Source organism: Polyodon spathula, chromosome 5 (genome assembly GCF_017654505.1).
Source record: "Polyodon spathula isolate WHYD16114869_AA chromosome 5, ASM1765450v1, whole genome shotgun sequence".
Classification (NCBI taxonomy): Eukaryota; Metazoa; Chordata; class Actinopteri; order Acipenseriformes; family Polyodontidae; genus Polyodon; species Polyodon spathula.
Genome location: NC_054538.1, coordinates 39,265,949 through 39,280,307, shown reverse-complemented (window position 1 = coordinate 39,280,307; position 14,359 = coordinate 39,265,949).

The window sequence follows — 14,359 nt, the reverse complement described above, 5'->3', positions numbered from 1 at the left end:
TTAGGATAACACACTATTCTTCTCATTCAAGGAGACAGGTCAAAGTACACGTATGTAATAAGGAATCCGTGGCAGTGTATATAAGCACATGACAAGGTAATAAAAACAAATATAATTTTAGTGCAGGTATCACAAAGTGGATAACCACAAAACATACACATGTCAATAATTATAGAAAGGTCCGTTCGCTCTGTTTTAGTCGACTACATTTTTTCATTAATGGGGGTCAGTAAACTTACAAAGTGTTATAGCTAAACCCGAGTGCACCGTGTACAGTGTACTAGATCAGGATTTCCTGAACTTTATGATTGACTACACTATCTAAGCATTCAGAAATGTATAGTTGTGTGTGTGTGTGTGTGTGTGTGTGTGTGTGTGTGTATCTATATATATATATATATATATATATATATATATATATATATATATATATATATATATATATATATCATATATTAAATATTATATATAAATATTTAAGTTTCAAAATTAAATTAATTCAGATTAATTAATTCAAAATGGTATTAAACTAACGTACATTTAAATACCAGTTTTAATTTTCAACATCAAGCATTGCAAACATACTGAAAACCTATCAAAGATTAGGCTAGCCACTCTGACACTTACTACACAACACTCGAAAGCAAACAAGTTAAGGGCGAACAAGCAAAAAAATAATATTAAAACTCAACGTTTTGGAGTCAGATATCTAATCCAAATCATATAATTGTAATATAAACCCTGAATAGGAAATGCATGCAGTAGCGTTATATGCACCACAATTGTATAAAACCGTGATGAGTTACTGAAGGTAATGCTATAGTACTGCCCCTCTGAAAAATATGTATTGTACTTCGAGATGTGCCATAACCCTAGCTGCGTTAGTTTTATACCTGTAAATAGCTACTTTGATTTAGCCTTAACAAATCAAAACACTTTCATTTCAAAATGTAATTTGACAAACCAATAGGAAACTGCTAGTTTTTCCTTAAGTTTCAAAACAGCCAATCAGGATAATGAGGCAAAAATGTATGGATACAGTGTTTGAAAATAAAACGGCGTATAAGGCTTTAAAATCGTTGGATGTGCACCACAAACACAATACTTATTTACAAGAAGGGCTACATATCCTCCCCCTTAGAATGAACCCTGCAGGGTCCATTCACAACACCCTTCATTTTTTTACAATTACACATGAGTAGGTGGGAAGGAACATTGGACTCAGCTGGCCTCTATCAAACACCAGACCACCAGGGTTGCTCTTAACCATTGCACACCCTGCCGTCTGATGCCAGCTGGCTCCAACATTAGCCCCCTGCTTCTTACTGGGCTATACGGGCACCTGTTTAACCCCCGGCCTACCTCTTAACCCCAGTGTCCCCTCTGTCCATTTGTGGGTTCCTGCTGGGAGCAGTACTGGACCCTCTGGCCACGACTCTGGTTCTGGATCCTCCGGACTTGTTGGCAGCAGTGGCAGGCAACACTGGCAGTGGAAATGCTGGCAGTAGCGCAGGGCACCCCAGACGTGGACGTGTGGCTGGCTTTCACTGTGCTCCCCTTAGCACCACATATAGCACCTGCTGAAGTTGACCCTGCTGTTGCCCTGTTGGTGCTGGAGACAACAGGGCTTCTGCCGGTGGCGCTGGAGACAGGGGGGACGTCTTGTCCATCCCCCTCAGAGCTAGACAGAGCTGGGGATGACAGCGGCTCCGTCTAGCTCTTGAGACGATTGCTCCTCCCTCTTGGGTGCTGGGGACAACAGCTCCTTCCTCTCAGGCGCTGGGGGTGACAGCAGCTTCCTCTAGCTCTTGGGACGGCAGCTCCTCCCTCTCAGGTGCTCTGAGGCGCTAGGGACTGCCGCTCCTTCCTCTCGGGTGCTAGGCACGGCAGCTCCTCCCTCTGGGTGTTGAGGACTGAAGTTCCTCCCTCTCCCGGGATCCAGCCAGACACAATATTTCCTTGTCGCTGGGACTCTTTTTCCTCTCTCCCTTCTTTCCCATTTTTTTTCCAAACTACAGTCCCACTCTGAGTCTCTCTGCAGCGCTTAAATACCATGCAGGACACCACGTGTGACAGGATAGTCGAATGTCTAAGGTGGTCAAGAGGTAGACTCAGAGCTGAAGAGCTGCAAATGTTTATTTTTCAAATAAGAATGTCAAACAAAAGTACAGCACACAGAGCCAAAATTAAAAGGTTTAACAAAACAGTCGCACCATTCCATGATGGTAAACTGAATACGTTTAAAGATGAAGTCCTTATGTTTCACCTTCCGAGCTAAGAAGTGGTACAAATTGAACTTTAGATAAAACAAATTGATAAATAATGTCAATTATCAAAAGAAATATGATAAATACTTCCCGTGCAGTATTCAATGGATTTATACACTGGATACTGTAGAACCAGTGCTATTGGATTTATACACTGGATACTGTAGACCCAGTGCTGTTGGATTTATACTCTGGATACTGTAGAACCAGTGCTATTGGATTTATACACTGGATACTCTAGAACCAGTGCTGTTGGATTTATACACTGGATAATCTAGAACCAGTGCTATTGGATTTATACACTGGATACTCTAGAAACAATGCTGTTGGATTTATAAACTGGATACTCTAGAACCAGTGCTATTGGATTTATACACTGGATACTGTAGAACCAGTGCTATTGGATTGATACACTAGATACTGTAGAATCAGTGCTGTTGGATTTATACACTGGATACTGTAGAACCAGTGCTATTGGATTTATACACTGGATACTCTAGAACCAATGCTGTTGGCTTTATACACTGGATACTGTAGAACCAGTGCTGTTGGATTTATACACTGGATAATGTATGTATACAAAATTAACAAAAAGCTGATCACCCCAGTAGAACAATATACAGCAATACCTGGTAATGTTCTTACAAATCCCGCTTTTTTTCTAAACAAACAAATATAGGATTCATTGCAAAAATATGTTTTGCTTCCATTTCCTATTGAAAAGCTAATGGAGTAATTATTTCAACCTATTTCTATTTTTTTTTTTTTTTTTGTAATAAATGTAAACCAGTAGGGGGTGCTATTGGACAATATTTTTAAAATAATTATCCCCTCTGGGATTGCTTATCACACAGGGATATAATGGAGGTGGGCATGTGTTTATGTAACCCTTGTTCAGCTGTGACAAAATATCTTCTTTTTTCCAAGTTACTGAATGATTACAAAATAATAAGTACATTTATTAAAAACCAAACGGTAAACATACACAAAACACATAAAGTGTATGTATATATATATATATATATATATATTATATATATATATATATATATATATATATATATATATATATATATATACACACACATACATATATATATATATATATATATATATATATATATATATATATATATAGATAGAGAGAGAGAGAGAGAGAGAGAGAGAGAGAGAGAGAGAGTTTTGCACAAATGTTGTTTTTAATTTTAACTGTTTTGAGGATTAATGTTAATGTTATATTTTGTCTCTAAATAATTTTAGTTCACTTACAGTAACATTTTGCTCATAGAAAAATAAAACTTAAACAACACACAACTGAGACTAACATGCATCCCCAGTTTTTGATGTCTGTAAATAGAAATTGTTAGTAAATAGATGCCTAATTTGGATTTATGAAGTTAATAATTAAAACCCCAATTGCGTCTTTCATTTCGATTTTGTAAATATTTGTGCATATACTGCTGATTATTACACCTGTGCAAGTCAGGATTTGTATACAGGTTTGATCAGAAGTGAAATTGGTTTGTTAGTGTAATAAAACAGACCAACTATATGGTTGCCATAGAACCTAACTCCTCATCTCTTCCCTAAGAGAGTAGTCCCACCTGGGTATGCTTGAGGTGCACTGTGGAACAGATGGTATTGCTACCATTGCAATATCCTTATAATATGTGGGATCCCTATTCTGTTTAAATGAGCACCATCATTTGGCTAGCATTCCTGTCCTCACCTTGAACATGTATGTAGCACAATGAAGGCTCTTGTGTGACTTTTTACAATTATGAATGCAGGATTTAAATGTAGTGTAATGCGATTAATTGGACCACATTACCTATTTTCAATGCTCAAGGTCTCATTGTGACTATTCTATACATCTGGTCTTCATTTAGCTTGGGCACAAATCTTCATGACTTGCATGTTGCTGTTAGTGTTCTTAAGAAGTAATAAACAGGTTGTTGCAAATGCACTACCCAAGCAATACCAGAAGAGGGCACTCCTTATATATGTAAACAAAGTTAATGAATGTGGCTTACTCAGTGCTGTCTTACTAAATGCCGTTTGTGGCAATGTTACAAAAAAAATAATCAATTTTATAACTGTACAGGGGATTGCTGCCAACGACATTTCTTGCAAAGTAGTAATTTTGTTAAAATGGCTTTTTGACTGTATATGTTTGGAGAGAAAATAGAATACTGTTCCACCTTTTAGTCAAACCATACTGTTTTTGACTAAAAGTGTGTGTGTTTTTTTTTTTTTTTTTTTGGAAGTGGGGGCATCATTTATTCTAGTCTAGGCCCAAGAATAACCTGTTAGGTCAATGTTTTCACCTCTTATCATCACCAGGAATATCATTACTGGCCCCATTTAGTTCTTTGCTTGTATTTTATATTCCAATGTGGAATGTCCAGATATTTCAAAGACAATGCTACTGACAATGCTGTTATCTAATTGCTTTATCTGTTACACTGTAGTTAACATTGACTCCAATGACCCAGCTGCAATCAGACCATGGGACATAAAGCACAGTTACTAGGATTAGTATGTTTTCCTCCATGAGCATTGCATTCACTTGTGCAGAATATATGAAAAAAATGTATGCATCAGGAGAATGTATTCTTAAGAAGGAGAGTGCCGTACTCAAATTCTTATTTAATTACCAAGGTCTTGAGAAATACTTTATCATGCAGGAAATATAGATTTTTTTAGGAAGAGGAAGAACACAGCAAGGGAACAATATGTATGCTGTAGATACTTCTGACTAATGGAAAACATTTCGGTTCCTCTGCTGCAGTTCTGTGGTATTTTAGGATGACAAGGCTGGGAAACTGTAATGGGGATGTTATGTCCCCCTGTGGCCTTTCACACATGCATATGACTTTGTCAATGATGCACATTTCACCCATAAACTTTATAATCAGTGTGAAGCAGTGTTGTCCAGTGGTTAAAGTCCAGTGCTTGTAACCAAAAGGTCACCGGTTCAAATCCTATCTCTGCCACGGACTGACTCACTGTGTGACCCTGAACAAGTCACTTACCCTTTTCCTGTGACTCTGCATATAATGCACAGTTCACGGCCTACTTCTGTAGAGCGCTTTGTGATGGTGGTCCATTATGAAAGGTGCTATATAGAAATAAAGATATTATCAGGGGTGAAATTGTGCTGGTACTGAGTACCGGAACTTATTTTTTAAGGCGGTACCGGGACTTATTTGAGCTGCTTTTTCAGATAAATTCAGACTTCAGAGTTCTGTTTGATTCAGAAGTCACAGAAATCAAACAATCGTTAAAAAGAATTAAACAACTACAACCAATAAATGACCTTAGATCTTGGCAACAAGATTGCGAGAAGTTATTTGGCAGATTTGATGCCAATCATTATTGAACCAATAGGTTAGTCCTATAGGGGCAAGGCTGTATGTTTTGTACACGCTGTGACACCCTCCCTCTACCAGCGCTAGGGCATCATTGGAAGCAAGACAGAAGGAAAAGGAAGAGCAGTAAAAGAAAAACTGACATTAAGTAAGTTTACTATTATGAAATATTTAATCTATTGTACTGATTCAATCATATTTTAAACCACTGAAACAATATGACGGAATGAGTAGCCCAAATTAAACTCAAATATGTGCAATAAAATGTGAAATAAAATCCATCAGAATAAGAGTATCAATGCCCATATAGAGAAAAAAAATAGCTGGGCTTATAGAACTGTTTTAGTACTCCTCTTTGAATCTAAAAACAAAGTCATTAAAAGCTTTTGTCGACAATGAGGAAATTTTAAAAATAGCATAAAAAAAACTTCTCAAAGCGGTTGAGAGAGAATAAAAAATCAGGAGTCAGGTACTGTATCAGTAGAAAAATCCATACAGGATCCATTACGTCTTTTACATTATGTGTAACAGACATAGTTTCAACACACTTCAGCCTTTTCATAAAATACATATTTTTTTCAGCATCTCCTGCGGTTGTAAACATGCAGCCTACATAGCTTTGCTGACCCCGTCTCAATAGCATGCAGTGCTCTGTTGTCTTTTTCATGACAAAATGTTAAAGGCAGAATTTCAGGGCAGAAATAATTCAGCACGTTAAAAGAGTGCAACTGTGTCTTGGCCTTTTCGGCAGCACAACATCATTATGGATTAATTAGCTTATTATACAGTTCATGGGATTTTACACAGCACGGTATATGTTTACATCTTGCATTGAGAAAGCACCATGTTTTGAATCGTAATAAAGGACATTTTTAAGTAGGACTACAGTTCGCGAAATACATCCTACTTTGTGTATGTTTATATTTTATTTTTAAAGTTAAATACAGTACCTGAAGCAGATATAGGTTAGGCGTTTATCATATCAACAACAAAAACGTATACAGTGGTAAAAAAAATAAATAAAAAAAAATCTACTTTTTTTTTTTTTTTAAACTGTGCAAAATGTTTACTTAGGCGAGGGCTAAGAATGAAAAATCTATAGAAAAAAGGGACATTTTTTACATTGCGAAAATAAGTGGCTGCAGGAAGGTTAATCTAAGCAGAAACACAGCAGAATGTATATGAATACAAAGTAAATGAAACGAAAAATGAAAAAAAAAACAGGTATATCTTATAAAATGATGTGAAGTTCTTAGAAAAAAAATAAAACAGGTTATATATTTTTATTTTATCTATATTATAAATTGGACATGTTTAAAAGCCTTTGTAAAGTTGTTGTATGAAATACCAGTCTGCATGCTAGAATACATTTTTATTATACATTTTTGGCCCTGACAGGTGAGGACAGGAGAGGAGATATCTTAAAAGAGCAAAGTTAATTTAAAAAGATGTGAGGAAAACAAGAAAAACAAGCAGACTAGAAGAATAATAGCATCTCAAATAAAACTCACTCATTTTTTTTAAAAAGTGAGCTGCTAGTGACAGTGGTGAGGATGGCGAAAGTGACACTGTAAAGCGTACCAGAAGCAGTGCCATGTTAGCTGATTGTGAGTGTGACAGCATACAAACAGAACAAGAGATTGAGTCTGAAGCAACAGGTATTAATGAAACCAAAGATGACAGCCTTCCAGAGTGCTGGACAGTGACTCAGAAGGTACAATTCATGGGAAAGAACCCTTGGTTGATTGTGCAGAATAATAATAAAAAGGGTTGAAAAGCATGCAGGGGTGTTGGAAGTCTAGGTGCCTTGAAAATACAAGGGATGAAAATATCACTTGAGTGGTCAAATTCCAGTATAACACATTATGGAGAAACTAAAGAAAAATAGCAAATATCACTTAGGAAAAAGATTAGAGAACATACACATTCTGAGGCACACAATGCTGCTTTGAGAATTATAGAAAATGCCATGATAATGAAAACATGATAGCTTGAGTGACAAGGGAGTAATTTGCAAATACAGCTAAAGTGTTTCATACAGCTTACACAATTGCTAAACTCAACAGTCCATTTACTGATTGTGAAATAGATATTCAACTCATAATACAGAATGGTTCTGACCTAGGGAGTTATCTGCACTCCAGAATTACTTGAGCACAAAAAGCTGGTGTCTGCAGTAGTTCTATCCAAACCTAAGCTAGCACTTATAATTAACGAGTCGGCATCCTTAAGCAAGAAAGCAGCACTAATTGTTTATTTGATATTTCAGCTCAGTCACATGAGTGGTCCAACTAATGTATTCCACTGTTTGATTGAGCTTTCTGATACTTCAGCTGAAGGCGTTTTCACATCTCTATTAAACAGCCTTAACAAATGTGGAATATCTAAGGAAATTCTCGGTGAGCGTCTTGTAGTTTTGTGCTGTGATGGAGCTGCAGTCATCTTTGGACGGAAATCAGGGGTAGCTCAGTTATTACTTGATATTTTTCCAGGGGTAGTTATTTGGCTTTGCGCAGCACATCGCTTGGAGCTCAGCATTAATGACACAATCAAAGAAGTAGCCAGCATAAACCACTTTAATATATTAATGGACAAACTATATACACTTTATCATGTTTCTCCCAAAAACCAGAGAGAACTCAGGGAATGTGCAGAAAGATTAGCGGCCGACATTTTAAACATTGGGAAAGTACTTGACACTAAATGGGTGGCCTCAAGTCGATGCGCTGTGAAGGCTGTTTGGGAATCCTATCCAGCAATATATGCACACTTTAAGCAGAGTTCAGAGAATGTGGAACGGGATAACAAAGAAAAAACTATGTATTCTGGACTTGGAGAGGGGCTTTCATCAGAGGCATTTGTAATGAACTAAGGTATCAAGTATGATGCACTGGAACTACTGAGTGAGTTATCTTTAGAGTTTCAGAAAAGGAACGTCACCATTATAGATGCTCACAGACTTGGCTCCCATGGGGTGTTAGCATCAGAGGCAGTAAAAAAAGGAGAATTTAAAAATTGTACTGCATAAAGGCAGAAAATGTGATGTTGCCATGTGACAGAGATCGAATGATTCTTGGTGTTAGATCTCCCTCCCAACCTGCGAGGCGGTTGCATAAAGGGAACAGTGTACCCTGGACTAAATGGCACAAGTTTATTCCCAGGGTTAGTGGAAGTCGGCCATCTAGAAGGGGGCAAAGCTACTATATACAAACTCAATGACCCAGATGGGAAATGGCGTGGCATCCATGGATTGGAGAAGCAGATGCGCTTGTTGACCAAGGGGTCATGGATTATGTTATAAATAGGGGACATAGTGATGTGACCTTTTCATAAGAACATAAGAACATAAGAAAGTTTACAAATGAGAGGAGGCCATTCGGCCCATCTTGTTCGTTTGGTTGTTAGTAGCTTATTGATCCCAGAATCTCATCATGCAGTTTCTTGAAGGATCCCAGGGTGTCAGCTTCAACAACATTACTGGGGAGTTGATTCCAGACCCTCACGATTCTCTGTGTAAAAAAATGCCTCCTATTTTCTGTTCTAAATGCCCCTTTGTCTAATCTCCATTTGTGACCCCTGGTCCTTGTTTCTTTTTTTCAGGTCGAAAAAGTCCCTTGGGTCAACATTGTCAATACCTTTTAGAATTTTGAATGCTGAATTAGGTCGCGGCGTAGTCTTTGTTTAGATTCAATTCTTTTAGCCTGTCTGCATATGACATGCCTTTTAAACCCGGAATAATTCTGGTCGCTCTTCTTTGCACTCTTTATAGAGCAGCAATCTTTTTTTATAGAGAGGTGACCAGAACTGAACACAATATTATAGTTTTAACATTACTTCCCTTGATTCAAATTCAACACTTTTCACAATGTATCCGAGAAACTTGTTGGCCTTTTTTATAGCTTCCCAACATTGTCTAGATGAAGACATTTCTGAGTCAACAAAAACTCCTAGGTCTTTTTCATAGATTCCTTCTCCAATTTCAGTATCTCCCATATTATATTTATAATGCACGTTTTTATTTCCTGCATGCAGTACCTTACACTTTTCTCTATTAAATGTCATTTGCCACGTGTCTCCACTGGTTACCACACTCCATTCTGAGGTTTCTCCTCTAATCAGTACTTTCTGTTTTCTACATGTTAACCACTCCCTAATCCATGTACATGTGTTGCCTTGAATCCCTACTGCATTCAGTTTGATAATTAATCATTTATGCAGGACTTTGTCAAAAGCTTTCTGGAAATCTAAATAAACCATGTCATATGCTTTGCAATTATCCATTATCGATATTGCAACCTCAAAAAAATCAAGCAGGTTAGTTAGACACGATGTCCCTTTCCTAAAACCATGTTGACTGTCTCCCAGGACATTGTTACCATATAGGTAATTTTCCATTTTGGATCTTATTATAGTTTCCATAAGTTTGCATATAATAGAAGTCAGGCTTACTGGTCTGTAGTTACCTGATTCAGTTTTGTTTCCCTTTTTGTGGATCGGTATTATGTTTGAAATTTTCCAGTCTGTTGGTACCACCCCTGTGTCAAGAAACTGTTGCATGATCTTGGTTAGCGGTTTGTAAATAACTTCTTTCATTTCTTTGAGTACTATTGGGACAATCTCATCTGGCCCAGGGGATTTGTTTATTTTAAGAGCTCCTAGTCCCTTTAACACTTCTGCCTCGGTTATGCTAAAGTTATTTAAAACTGGATAGGAACTGGATGACATGTGGGGCATGTTATCTGTATCCTCCTTTGTAAAAACTTGTGAAAAGTAATCATTTAATATATTTGCTATTTTTTTTTTTTTTGACATTTGTATCTCTTAGACATTTAACTTCCTCTTTGAATGTTCTCTTGCTGTTGTAATATTGGAAAAACATTTTGGAATTGGTTTTAGCTCCCTTAGCAATGTTCATTTCTATTTCTCTCTTGGCCTTTCTAACTTTTTTTTTGACTTGCGTTTGCAGTTCCGTGTACTCTTTCTGTGTACTTTCTTTTTGGTCCCTTTTTATCGCTCTGTAAAGTGCCTTTTTTCGCTGAATATTTTTTTTTAATTGATCTATTAAACCATTTTGGCAATTTAGTTTTATATTTAGATTTGTCTACTTTAGGGATGTAATTGTTTTGCGCCTCTAGTACTACATTTTTGAAGAACAGCCATCCTTTTTCTGTGGATGTTTTCTCTATTTTACTCCAATCTACTTCTGTTAGTCTCTGTTTCATACCTTCATAGTTTGCTTTTCTAAAATTGTAAACCTTAGCATAGTCATTACTTTTGGGGTTTTAAAAAGCACTTCAAATGAGACCATGTTGTGGTCTGAGTTTGCTAGTGGTTCTCTGACCTCTGTTTTAGTTATTCTATCTTCGTTATTTGAAAAGACTAAATCAAGGCATGCCTCCCCTCTAGTCGGTGCCTTGACAAATTGTGTTAGGAAACAGTCATTTGTCATTTCCACTATTTCAATTTCATCCGTTGTGATCCCCATCGGGTTTTCCCATTTTATATGGGGGAAGTTGAAATCCCTCATTAGTACGGCTTCTCCTTTGTGTTATGAAACATAACCTCCTGTGTTATGAAACATGAGTGTTTTGTTTGTTTTTTGTTGTTAATAATACTGTGTGTAATTATTTGGATGGCTAACATGATCCGGAGCTGTCGTCAAAGGCCAGCACTAAACCCAGAACAACACTGCACTTTGTTTTCACTAAAGAACTACATTCACCATGAGCACTAGAGCACGCACTGTAGACGGGTGTTTGTGTATGTGTTACATTTGAGTGAACTAAAAACGGGTCTGTTATTATTTCAGGGCCAGCCCACGGATTACAAATAAGCAATACATAAGCATTACCATTGTTATTATTTACTGTTGCTTTGATATCATGCCATTGGATTTAAAAAAAAAAAAACATTCAACAACTTTGCACCTGGATTATAATTGTCTGTCTGTTAATAGATCACCTGCACCTGCACACTGTTAACCCCTTTGCCACAAGCCATCAGACAAGGTCCATTTTTTCACAGCCTGGCTTCTAACTTAAAAAGCAAGTTACAGTGCTCTCTTCCAATCAGAAGAATAGTGCCCAGACAGGGGAAGATCATTATAAGGAAATAATAGAGGAACTTAAAGTCTTGTTCCCAAGGTACTTCCCTGATGAAATGGATATGATCCATGGGGACGCTGAAGTAAAGAACCTTTGCAAACATTTTCACATTGAGTCACAGTCAATGATACATGCTTACAGGGAATTCAAGGAAACTAAAGGGAAGGTTATGTTAGAAGAAATTAGACCTTTGATGGCTGCTGTAAAACACCTAAAAATACAACTGGACATTTCAAATTGGCAGAAAAAACAGGGTAAAATCAATTGGCTAAATACAGATTCCGAGCCAGTGTCATACTATAATCTGTCCAAAAACATGTCATATGTATAAAAACCAAGTTAGAGTAAAGGAACCAGCCCTATGATATTTGAAGTAGTTTTATAACCCGCGTATATGCCCACCTTTTCATATGTAGCATGTTCATTTTGGATACTAGCAAATGCTAAGCTACTTCTATGTACAGCCAACTCTACCGAAATAACTTGCTTTCAAGTGCCTTAACAAGCCAATTTGTCAGAATACTGTTGCTCGGATTCATTTTTTTGACCAACCATATTAACCCTTAGCGGTCCATTTATTCAGCACCTGTCAGGCGCATCAGGTCCAATTTATTTTCACACGCACTGTTTATTTTATACAGGCTGTTTAATTTTGTTTTTCAGAGCAAAAAAGGTTTAAGAGGCACTGCATCTCAAAAGGACACACTGTACTGTATCTCCAGCCAAGCCCCACCCCTTGTTCGCTCTTAAATGTGTAACTCTTCATAGTAGTGCATATTGATAAATCCTCTACTGATCACTCGTTTTATCACCTAAATAATGCGATCCAAGTCATTATTTTATTACTATAACCTCTCAAAAAGCTCTGCAAATGTCTGAGATATTCTTTGAGCGCTGGATGTGGAAGCAGCTATCTTCTTTGTTTGTGTCCGTGTTATCTCTGTGGTTCAGGGGTTATCGGTCTCACTCAGCCAATGAAAGTTTTTCTCTGCTTTTTCCAGAGAAAAAACAACTAGAGACCTGTGCTTGCTGTCTTTTTGATGATGTTGGACAGGCTCCGACATAGGACCGCAAAGGGTTAAAGTGTGTCACCTATGATTTTCAGAATACAGACATACACCAATTAGGAATACCAAAGATAAATTGACGATTAATATCAATGTTTATTTTAGAAAGAATTTACCAGTTTTTTTTTTTTTTTTTACCTTTATTATTCAAGCAGACAATGAGTGAAATCGACCTTTATTCTTAAAAAAAAAACAGACTTTTTATGCTATTGAAAAATGTCTCATTTAGCGAAACCTCTTTATCATATTCAACATGCAACAAAACCATGGTTACCAACATTGTAATTGAAATAACATTTGGTCACAGCGGAACTATACCTTGTAAAGACAAAGATCCTACACCAATTTAAAAATTGTCTCAAATAAACTGTGGAAAACGCAGCATACAAAAGTGTATTTGTGTCAGAAATACAGTGATTTTTGGTGGTAAATCTCCCTTCCGACCTGTGAGGGTGCTAAGCAGCGAGAACAGAGTTTCCTGGATGGGCTGGCCTAACAGTTCTTTCCCAGGGTTCAAGGGAAGTCGGCCTGCTATGAAGGGGACTCAGTTGCAATAACGCATTGACCCGGAAGGGAAACGACATGGCAGCCGCAGATTGGAGAGGCAGTTGCACTTATTTACCAAGGGGTCATGTGTGATAGCATAAAAGGGGACGGAGAATCGCAATCTGTTCCTTTGCATTGGTTTGTGTTTATTAACCAGGAAGGACTGTGAGAGACCCCGTGAAAGTAAAAGGTACTGTGAGTGTTGTGTTTTGTTTGTTTGAAAATGTCTTGTCTTGTCTTGCACATTACCAGACAGCTAACACAGTTCCGGAGCTGTTGCCAAGGGTCATCACTAAGCTGGAACAGCACTTCACCAATTGTCACTAACTAACCTGTATCACCCACCACGAGCACTACTGCACATACCCGGGAATGGTGACCATGTATGTGTTATTGTGGGTCAGATATTGTGTTTATTAGTTGGGACTGCATTTTCGTTATTGTTTACATGGGCAGTACACATTGTTGTGTATTGCCAGGGAATTATCGTTGAGGTCACCAGATCTGAATATAAAATAAAGATTTAATTTTACAGTATTATACAGACATTTATAGCATAAATTTACAAGTAAAAAAATAGTTTAACAGAATTAACTTGCACTTATTATTCAGAGTCTGAGCTCCACCCCTCTCCTGCTTCAGCACAGCTGGACTCAGAGTCACTGGAAGGCAAGGAAGACAGGCTCGCTTCGCCCTGCAGCCGACTTTAGTTGTCGGCTAGGGTATTGTGCACAATATTTATTAAGTGTTTTTCTCTTGCGTCCCATTTTCAAATCAAATTAGTAACTGTCACCGTGTATCTAAAGCAAAAGCTTATGTGCACCTTAACCTGCTAACTTCAAAGTTTCAAAGGCCCCGTTTGAGCCTATACATTCCATAGAGCTGAAATATCGCTATAAGAAGACAGCCTTTTTGTTAGCCACACCTCTGCTAAGTGAGTTAGTGAGCTGCAGGCTCTGTCAGTGCACAGTGCCTGTATGCGTATTTAAGATGATGGAAACAGG